Here is an 11,972-nt window from a genome sequence, read left to right on the forward strand (position 1 = left end):
ATATATATATATATATATTTATCAACAAAGCCCAGAAGCAAGAGATAGAAAAACAAATTTCATTTAAATTAATGGTAAATGAAATAAAACACTTGAGAGTCTATCTGTCATGACAAACCCAGGAACAATATAAACTCAATTACAATATACTTTTCACACAACTAAATTCAAGTCTAAACTGGAAAGTATTAGTTGCTCCTGGGTAAGCCCAGCAAAGATAATAAAAATGATAATTTTATCTAAAATAATCTACTTGTTCAGTGCCATAACAATCAACTGCAAAAATTATTTTATAGAGCTAGAAAAATGACAAAATTCATCAGGAAGAACAAAAGGTCAAGTGTATCAAGGGAATCAAAGAAAAAAATGTGAAGTAAGGTAGCAAAGAAGTAACAGATTTCAAACTGTATAACAAAGTAATAATGATCAGAACAATCTGTCCTGGCAAAGTCTAGTAATAAATAAAGTTAGATTAAAATTAATATCTCCAAGTTCTTATTTTTCCATAAAGTTTATTAATAATCACTTGAAATAGAGAAAGTAAGTAAGCATAGATTTAAAGTCTCTTTCCTACTCTAAGTCTGACCATGTATAGTTCATACTGCAGGAATCTTCCTCCACCTCACCTGCCATGCTCAGGGAAGTAGAGACAGGTAAGGTCTACCCACACCCTTTTCTTTATGTTCATGGATGCAGTGCTGGCATGAAAAAAATGGAATGAACTGGGTTGGCAATCCAGGAAGGGGAGGGGATAGAACTCCTTCTACACATAAGCATAATAACTTTTTGTATTATAACTCACTGTTTCACAAAAAAAAAAACTGTTGGGAAAATTGGAAAATGATATGGCAGAGCCTGGGAATAGACCAATATCTCATACCATATAGCAAGATAGGATCAACATGCATACATGAATATCTTTAGCAAATTAGGGGAATATTAAATAGTTTATTTGTCAGTTCTATGGGTAAGGGAAAATTTTAAAAGCAAAAAAGAAATAGAGAGGTACAATGGTTAATTTCATTAATATACAATTAAAAAGTTTTTGTACAAACAAAACCAATGCAATCAAGATTAGAAGGAAAGGGGGGGAAATGTTTTTATAGCAAATATCTCATTTCTCCAATTCATAGAGAATTAAGTCAAATTTATTTAAAAAAATAAATCATCCTCCAATTGATAAATGGCTAAAGGATATGAACAGGAAGTTTTCAGTTGAAAAAAATCAAAGCCATCTATAGTTATATAAAAAATGCTCTAAAGCACTTGATTAAAGGCAGAGTCAAGATGGTAGAGTAGAGCCACATAAAGCTTGTATTTCTCTGAGAATCCTTTCTAACCAATGGTAAAATAATGCTTCAAAATGAATATCGGAGGGGCAGAATATACAAGGGATGAAGCAAAGCAATTATCATTCAGAGAACAAGTTGGAAGGTAGACAAAGAGGTTCTAAACCTGGGCCCAAACCTATCTTGAGATCTAGAGACCCTGCCTCATCCAATATCAGAGCACCCCACATTTCCATTATGACCTTTATTGAGAAAGAATTTCAGGGATGTTTTACATCAATCCATAAAAGGTTGTAAACTGTGCATGTCAGAAGTTCTCCTATAAATGAAATGCCATCTTAATCTCACCAGTGAGGTAAACATGATTATTCATACATAGCTTTCTTAAAGCTAAGAGTTCTGTTTCATCATTATTATCATTCGTAGAATTAATATTGCTTTTGACTTGGTTGAATCTTTGCATGATACTTCCCAAGACATCCCTCTTGAGGATCTCTCCCACCTTCCAACAGCTTAGGAAATAAGAAAAAGAAAAACTTCCAAGGTACACCCTGAGCTTGCATAGAAGTTCCTTATATTGCACAAAGTAAAATACAGTGTCTGGTGCCCTCATGGAAGAACTGGTTCTATAATGAAGTCATCAATAACTTGTACTTCTCATATCACTTAATCTTTTCTTCCTGACAATTCTCTTAATCATTCTAGGTGATTTCTTTGACTGTCACATAAGAGGTTATCTTCTCTCCCTTTTTTGTGGGCATCAGTTTCTCTTAAAAGGTTTCATCTTCTCCATCTTTTGAGTCATGATGACAGTTTTGGGGATGTATTTGTTAATCCCATTTCCACCCTCATTCTATCTTGTTGGTCACCATGATTTGGTCTCCTCCTTTTTTTTCCTCTACTGGGCTCAAGTCAAGCCCACTGGTGACTACCCCTTTCTCCTCTTCCCTTCCACTACCTTTTTCTTTGATTTCCTCTTCCTCCTTCCATCTCTATGATGATTGGTATGTGTTCCTTCATAGATCCCTTTGAGCCCTGGTTACTTCCTTCCTCATTCCCTCCCTCCTCCTCTTTAGTCTCTTTCTCAGCACCATCCTTAGTGGGCTTCTTGACAGTGTCTCTCTCTTCTAGAGTTGTTTACTTTAGAGAGGCTTCAGCTTCTTTTACCAGATCTCTTTCATGCTTTCTTCCTTTTTCTCTTCTCTGGGAAGCTCTTTTTCTCCTTCAGCCACTGCAGCTTCTTCCTTTTTGAATTCATCTGCTTTTACTTTTACTTCCTCCACAGGAGATTTTAGCAAGGGAAATTTTGATTTAGGAGATTTGGCTTTAGGGGACAGAGCCCCTCAGGACTTTGTTGTTAGTGACTTTGCTGGGAGAGACAGAGTTGCAGGGGGTTTTGTTGAGAGTGATTTTGTTGTGGGGGACAGGGTTGCAGGAGACTTTGCTTTCTCAGTTTTCACTGACAGGGATTATATGAAAAGCTCCTTTTATGATGACTTCTTCCTTTGTCTTTACTGCTTTTTTTTTTAAACCCTTGTACTTCGGTGTATTGTCTCATAGGTGGAAGATTGGTAAGGGTGGGCAATGGGGGTCAAGTGACTTGCCCAGAGTCACACAGCTGGGAAGTGGCTGAGGCCGGGTTTGAACCTAGGACCTCCTGTCTCTAGGCCTGACTCTCACTCCACTGAGCTACCCAGCTGCCCCTTTACTGCTTTTTTTTTAACCTCCTTAGCCTCCAGTTCTTCACCATCAACTTCAGTTTCTCCTCTTTCTTGTTCACTCTCATCTTTTTCACTGAACTCTTCTTTTTCAGATCCTCCTTCTTCTGCTTGGTCTGACAGCACCCAAATCTTCTTCCTCCTTTTCCTTTTCTCCTTTACACTTTTCTTTCTTACCTTCCTCCTCACCTTCCTCAGGTTCCAGGGAAGCAGCATCCACAACAATTTTGGGGGTTGCCATGATTTTTTCCTTTCCAGGTGTCCCCTCATTTTACTTAATTACCTCCTCTTCTTTTTCTGAAGGACTTATAATAAAATGCTATCCACTTCCAGAGAAGGAACTACTGGAGTCAGATACAGACCAAAGCATATTATTTTTTTACCTTAGTTTATTTGCCATTTTAGTTTTACTTTTTGGTTGTATATGAATAACCTTCTACAACAATGACCAATATGAAAATATGTTTTGCATGATAATACACATTGTTTACCATCTCTAAAGGGGGGGAAGAAGGAAGGAGATAATTTGCATCTTATAATTTCAGAAAAATATATTTTGATAATTATCATTATATGTACTTGGGAAATACAATATCTTTAAATTTTAATTTAATTTAATTTAAAAATTACTCTTGATTAGAGAAATGCATATTAAACTAATGCTGAGGTACATTTCATACCTATCAAATTGGCTAGAAAGACAGAAAAGGAAAATAATAATTGCTAGAGGGTACATGTCAAAATTGGGACACTGGAATTGTGAACTGATTCAAACATTCTAGAGAAAACTGTGTATACACTTTGATACAGTAATACCATTATTAGATCTATATCACAAAGAGATAAAAGGGAAGAAAGCACCTGTCATATATATATATATATTCATTTCAGCTTTTTTGTGGTAGCAAAGATTGGAAACTGAGAGATTTTCCTTCAAATGGGGAATGACTGAATAACTTGTGATATATGATTGTGATAGAATACAATTGTGATTTAAGAAATAATGAATAAGATGATTTCAGAAAAATCTGGGGATAGTTAGATGAACTAATGCAAACTTAACAAGTAGAATAGAAGAACATTGTACACAATGATAGCAATATTTTTGACAAACACCTTTGAATGATAGTTATTCTCAGAAGTGCAGTGATCTAAAACAATCCCAGAGACTTGTGATAAAAAGTGCCATATACCCTCTGAGAACAAGCTTATGGAGTCTGAACACAAACCAAAAATTATTATATTTTACTTTATTTAATCTTTTTTCTTCAATTGAGATTTCTTCCACAAAATGACTAATATGTAAAAAATATCTTAAATGACTGAATATGTAAAATGTATATAAGAATCCACCTCAGGGGTAGGGAGAAGGTGAGGGGTAATGAAGATGGGAAGAAGGGACAGAATTTGGAACTCAAATTGTTAAAAAGTGAATGTTAAAACTTTTTACTTTGGGCAAAATAAAACATTTTTAAAAAGGAAGCTCAAGTAGACTCCTTTATAGAAGGACATGAATAAAAGTTCTTATGATTAAATCTATATCTGTTTGTATATGTATTTTATGTGTGTAGATGTGTTTGTATATATAATATATATTGCATTTGTATTTATGTATACATATGTTGTGATATACATAGTTATGCATCATCAGATAGATATAGTAATTGATAAAATAGTAAATACTGTGGCACCAGACTAATAATGATCTGAATAAACTCTCTGGAGGAAGTTTATAAGTAAATATGCAATAATGATGATGGGAAAAGAATTTTGATTATGTTAAACTATTAATAAATAATATCATAGCAACTAATAGATTAAGGAACTGTCCATTTGGAGGCAACTATAAAACATCTCCATCAAGGATCAAAGATATATAGGCAGTTAATACAGCTTGTGAAAGTCACTTAATTCCTCAACATTGTATTGAGTTCCGTAAGAGTTGGTTTGTTAGTTGTTGTCCTTTATACACAAAAAGGACCAAAATAACACCACTATTTTGGCGTTAATGTACAGTGTGATCACACCAATATGAATTCAGAGAGCTCCCCCAAAGGTCAGGCATGAATAAATTATGTGAATATTGGAGGTGTCTTTAAAACTGAAGGACTTACATCTCTTTTGTGTTACTGCAATTCAGCTTTGATCATAGAACAGAGCACCTGATTGCTGGGTAGCTGAAAACTTCCTTCCCATACTTTCCTTCTGAGCCTTCCAAACAATGAGCTAGCTATGGAAATGTAGGCATTAACCCCATTACCTAGGTGAACATTCTTGAAAAGTCTACCGCATCACATATTACTTTCTTTACATTTACATCTTGTCTGTTATCCTTAAAATGACATATCTTATTATGTCCAATAAATGCCAGTGTTTGCTTAAAGGGTTCACCAACCTGTATTGAATTTAGGCAAACAGAATACAATATTAGTGAAGTGATGAGATGTGCAAATCTTTAATAGTAACTGATCATTTCTGTTACTGTTTCTGCCTGCATTCTAACCAAAGTTTCCATGTCATGCCCAGTTGGGTGATTGTGCCTTTTCTGTCATTAAAGTCATCCAATCTCTATAAACTGGTCCTTTTTTTGGCAAAGTGATGATGAGGGTCCCTAAGACTTCATAAAATACACTTGATGATGTTGGTGTGACACTTTCCTGTACATGGTGATCATTCACTCCTATTGAGAGGCATTCGAGCTTGTTGACTAGTTTAGATTTGATTGTGAAAACTTATCCCAGCTTCATGGCGCTTCTCATCATGATGACCACTGCAGGAAAATGTGTGTCTGTCTAGCTCTGATGTAAGTAAGGTGGCCTTCACTTGCCAGCCTTCTTTCCCTCAGGGTTGCTTTTTGGATATGACCCCTGTTGAATTCTCTCACAAAGAAAAAAAAAAGATCTTTCGGGTTTATTAATTTTCATGTTGTCTGTAAGAGTTGTGGAGATTAAAATTAATATACCCAAACTAAGTATTTTATTTTATAAAGTTTATTAATAATAACTAACATAAAAAGCTAACTAAAAAGGTGCTAACCCAGCCCAGTCGAAAGAGAAGAGAGGAAGAGGAAGGCAGAGCCTCAGAACTTATACAAATGTGACCACACAATGTGGTGGAGAGATTAAAAGGAATTTTGGGAAATACTAAGGAACTTCTGGGGGATGAAGTTCAAGGGTTCAAAATCTCCATTTATACAGTGTATAAAGTGCAAAGAAGATTATTATCTGTTTTCATAGTTTCCTAACCCATGATTTACCTATAACAATTAAACCATACTTATAGTTCCTATCCCTAGAAGAGACTAGTTTGAACAACTGCTTATAAATAAATCTGAAAATGTAATGTTTAGTATAAGTATTACAAAAATATAAAATACTCAAATTGATTAAATGATTAACAGATAGATTAATCAAATAAATTAATCTAATAAAGTAAATGAATTAAGTTTCTAAATGTATTACCATATAAAAAAGAACTAAAACCAGAGACATTTGAAGATGATATCTGTCAGAAATTAAAAATAATTGTACACTATGTAAATTTGTTAAAAAATGTAAAAAGGTAACCTGCTTGGTTATTACTATATACAAAATACATTTTTGATTCCCAAACTTAGCCAAGTTTTTAGAAGGAAAATGCAATGAAATTATAGACATTAACAATAATGATTTTCAAGAAAAACTATTAAATGAAATGTGGGAATGTTCAATTTATAATAAAAATATTAATATGATGAAGGATGATTTCTATAAGAAATTGAAGGTTTTTTTTAAGCCAAGAATACAATCAGTATAATTGCTAGCAAGAACAAAACATCTTATAATTAAACTGATAACACTTGTGTAAGGGACTCTTTTAGTTCATGGAGGATCTAAGTGCATTTTGGGAAATATTGTGAATTAAGAGGAGAAATTACTACTTAATACTGGTAGAAGAAGAATCTGAGAACAAGGAGCATTCTGATTCCTTCATTACAGTAAGTGGAGGGGCAAATGTGAGAGTATGTGTAACCAGCACCAGAAAGAGTATCGTAGGATATTTTGTAATTAGGAGAAACCAGAGAAAATAGAAGGTATAAGAAAGGAACATTTTATTTTTTTAATTTAATTTTTACTTTTTTATTTTTAGAAAAATTTTCCATGGTTACATGATTCATGTTTTTACTTTCCCCTTCACTCCCTCAAACTCCCCCCCCCATAGCTAATGCGCATTTCCACTGGTTTTAACATGTATCAACAATCAAGACTTATTTACATAATATTGATAGTTGCATTGGTGTGGTCCTTTCCGGTCTACATCCCCAACCATGTCCTCATCAACCCAAGTGTTCAAGCAGTTGTTTTTCTTCTGTGTTTTTACCCCTGCAGTCCTTCCTCTGAATGTAGGTAACGTTCTTTACCATAAGTCCTTCAGAATTGTCCTGGGTCATTGCATTGCTGCCAGTACCAAAGAAAGGAACATTTTAGAGCTAAAAAGCAAATCTATTATAAACCAGTCATTTCAAAAAATGTAGTGGAAGGATTAGGTAGCTCTAGTGTGGCATATTGCAAGGGTAGAGTAGGAAAGGACAGTGAGGGACAGAGATTTGGTTTTCACATGGGCAGCTGAGGGTAAAGAATCACTAAAATGGTGAGATTAAGAGGAGTTGAAAGGAGAGTCATCAATGAGCCCAGGGAGAGAGTCAATAATTAGAGAGAGGTCCAATGAGGAAGTCATGTTTGACCATTCAGTGTCCTTCACGGTCCAACCACATGGCAGGTGATAATGTGTTCTGTGGAGCACACAAGGTTTACTTCATGACAAGCAGGAACAAGTGGAAGTGATGACCTGGGAGAGTATCTTAAGGAAGTTGGAGGTGGTAGAAGTAGGCTCTGATGTCCTGAAGGATGTGAGCTGGTAGGCAGGTTCCAGGACTTCAGGGCTAATTCAAGGGGTTAAGGTAGAAGCATGGACTTTAAAATCCAGGACTGATACAATACTCACTGGAAGGGCCCTAGAAGAAAAACAAAATGGAGGCCAATGGTAAATGGTTAGGTCTGAGGCTAGACTCAGGGCTCCAAGTGAGTATTCTGGGCTCATCTGAGGATTTGCGATCATATCCAAGACAACAAAAAGAATTTGAGAAGTGTTTTTATTGCATCATTATATCATTACTATATTTTAACCAGATCACAATATACCATGCTATTTTCCTGCAATAATGACTGACTCCTGTAAACAAGTGTCTTTTCATCTTTTTTTTTTTTTAACCCTTACCTTCCATCTTGGAGTCAATACTGTGTATTGGCTCTAAGACAGAGGAGTGGTGAGGGATAGGCAGTGGGGGTTAAGTGACTTGCTCAGGGTCACACAGGTAGGAAGTGTCTGAGGCCAGATTTGAACCTAGGACCTCCCTTCTCTAGGCCTGGCTCTCAATCCACTGAGCCACCCAGCTGCCCCCTCTTTTCATCTTTCTAAATGGAAGTAAACTATTATTTTATAACATGTTAGCTTAGTCAAAGCTCCCTGAAAAATTAATATACAATTAATTAATTCACATACAATATTAATGTAAAACATCTCCAAATACAATATTTATAAAGATTATTAATAATAACTAAAGTAAAAAACCTAGCTAACTCAGCCCACTCACGAGAGAAAAAGAGGAAGAGAGAGGCAGAGCCTCCAAACTTATACAAATGTGACCATGAAATGTGCTAGAGAGATTAAAAGGAATTTTGGGAAATACTAAGGGATTTCTGGGGGATGAAGTTGAGGGATTCAAAATATCCATTTATACAGAAGGGTTGGCTCAGCATCACTATCAAACTCCTAGCTTTGGGCATACTTGAGGACATCATTTCATCACCCTTCAGTAGTTTTTGTACGTAATGGAAAAATCAGTCAATGTCAAGGTTCAAACTAAAAAATCTAGATAGGGACTAGATGATATACTTACAGTTATATAATGAAATGAGGTTTATTTTGAAGGAGACTTGAGGGCAGCTTCCATGCAGCATCTATGTAGAGGCAAATAGAGCAGACCTGAATCAGCAGCACAATATGTGACCAGAAACCAAGTACCTGGGTGGGGGGCACTACGGAATTCTGTGAGGCAGCTTTGACCCCTCTCAGGATCATGGATGCTACACTGGGTACCTGAAGCATGCCAGGGCCCATAAACAAAACTATGAAAGCTTCAGGCAGCACATGGGATAAATAATATACATGATTAGGGTCTCAATGTCACCGGTGACAGAAAAGATACTTTTTTAATGTTTTAAGTGACCTGGTAGGCAAAATATGAAAATGTCCTTGTGGCATTTCTGGGAGAATCATATACAAGCTACTTCACAAGAAGTGAGAGGTTAAAAAAAATAATAAATCCTGTGCTGGGGAGTTGAGGGTACATGACTTATTTTTTTAGGAGACTATAGAAGCCATAGGAGGACAATAATTGTCCAAAAAAGAATAAATAGAAATTCAGAAGTTCAAAGTATGAGCAAAAGATCATCATATGTGCAATAAATGGAATTAGCTCAATAATATTATGGTTCTACACCATGACAAGAAATAGGTTGTTTTGTTTTCCATTCAGAATCATAGCCTAACAGATGATACCCAAGAAAACACTACATCAATGAAGAAACAAGCCCAAAGTTACAAAAAGAAGGGGAATTTTACCTGCTACTGCAGTTACAGAAGTCTCTCCTCTCTTCTCCATCCACAAATAATTATTTTCTATACAAGCAGATTGAAAACATATTTAACTTTTATAAATGTTAGCAGTGAAAAATTGTACTTCTCCCTGTTTCTCCTTTTTATGTCTATTTCAGAGAGTCTCAGTTTGGAAGAAAGACAGAAATGCTGACAGTGTCTTTTATTTTTTCATCCATACAATTCATGCATACTATTTTCTTTACTGTACTGACATGGAGAGACTTTAATACTCGGGTCAATAGGAAAATTATTACTGTGTGAGTATGGGGAGGACCAAGAAATCACAATAAATACCTGTTAGGACAGATTTCGATTTCTATATTCCATGCACTCCCAGACCTTCTCTTCTACACTACTCAATGGGCCACTAGGCCCATTCGGAAAGAGAGATTGGGAGGGCATTACTTTTGCTGGCTTCTCCTGGGAGATTGAGCAAGGATCAGGGGAAAGTTTAGAATTTTCTGAAGGACCAGCCTAGGATTTCCTGAGGTCCATCACCTCCATCTGCTAGCCTCCCATTCAATTCATATTCTAAGGCTTAGTTGGACCATGAAGGGAAATATTTAAGGAAGTTCCTCTTGACCCTCAGCTTATTCATTAACTGAGTATCTCTTGGATTCTCAGACATAGTAGAGGGGAAGGTTTCAACAGAGACATATTATAAAAATTATAAGTTCTTAGCTCTTTAAGGACCTAATTTGACTTTCTATATGTTTGAGATTTGTCCCTTTAGCATTCTATTTAATATTTTTTTCATTGCCATCAACCTAAAATTAATTGAATAATTTGTATTTTTAACAATTGTATTTATTAGACATTATAAAGGAACTATATAGTGCAGCAGCAAGAGTCTAAGACTTGGATTTAGGAAGATTTGATTTAAATTCCACCTCAGATATTTATTCATTGTGTTACCTTGGAAAAGTTGTTTAACTTCTCTTGTGTCTATTTTCTTATCTGTAAAATGGGACACCTACCTGACAGAGATGTTATGAGGTGTCCAAAGGCATAATATATTTACAGTCCTTTGTCAACCTTATATATATAAATGCTTACTCACATTGCTACTTATTATGTGTTTCATATTGTTCTAAGTGCTGAGGATACAAATATAAAAAAGGAAAATAATTCTTGTTCACAAGAAAATTACCTACCATTGGATAAGGGAGCAAATAAGGGAAGAAGAGAGAGGACAAGTATATATACATATATAAGTATAAATATATATATAAAACTCATTAAGAAGTATGTATAAAATTAATACAAAGTCAGCATTATAAACATTTTATCCATCACTTTCCTGTGTCAATAATCAACAACAACAAAAATGAAGCTCATATTTGAAGTATTTTCCGATTTCTGACTCATAAGTACTAACACTGAAAGATTAATAATTACTCAAAATGTTCCAGTACTGTCTTGCTTATAATATTATTTCATTTGTGCCTTTCTAATACTAATTAATAATATTAAGGGGGCTTTGTAGTAACTTCTCAAATTTAAATGAAAATTTAAATTCCTATGAGTTAACTACAGAGAAACTTAATACCAGGAAGTTGGTCTTACCCATTTCTCCTCGTCCTGAAAATAAATGACATTTTCAAAGATCACAGCATGAAATTGAATTAAAATACACATGATAATCCAGGGTTCTGGATCCTAATTTTTTTAGCATTCCAATAGTGTCACCTAAAGCTTTCTTTCTTGGTAATGAATGCACATAATTTAAATAATATAGTTAAAAGGTTTAATTTCAAGTAACTATGTTTGCTTCATAATCACAATCTATTAGAATAGAAATTGACATTTCAGCCAATAATCTCTCTTAGAGCTTTGAGGTCACTAGTTAACTGATTTTCTATCTAACTGAAAGAAAGATGCAAGGAAATCTATTTCTAATGGAATATACTTTCTAAATAAAGTTGTGTAAACTCGCATATGTAAATATTTAACACTGAATTAATTAGCTCTTAATATTTAGAGACATTGATTCTGCAAAAAAATGGCACACACAAAAATTTTGGAATTTGGATAGTTTATATAAAGAATTAACATACAGTGATTAGAAACATCACATTCTCCACTTATGAAATTCGGACAAACTTACATCTGTAGGTTATCTATATCTTGAATTGACTTTGATAGGTTTGTGCTTTTTCTCATCTTTTTTTTTTTTTTACCTTTAAGAATCTGATTCCCTTTCAAGTTTCCTCATCTATCTCTAGCCTTCTATAGCATGACAATAAATGAAGAAAATCTTTAATGA

The sequence above is a fragment of the Gracilinanus agilis genome, chromosome 6 (genome assembly GCF_016433145.1).
Source record: "Gracilinanus agilis isolate LMUSP501 chromosome 6, AgileGrace, whole genome shotgun sequence".
Lineage (NCBI taxonomy): Eukaryota > Metazoa > Chordata > Mammalia > Didelphimorphia > Didelphidae > Gracilinanus > Gracilinanus agilis.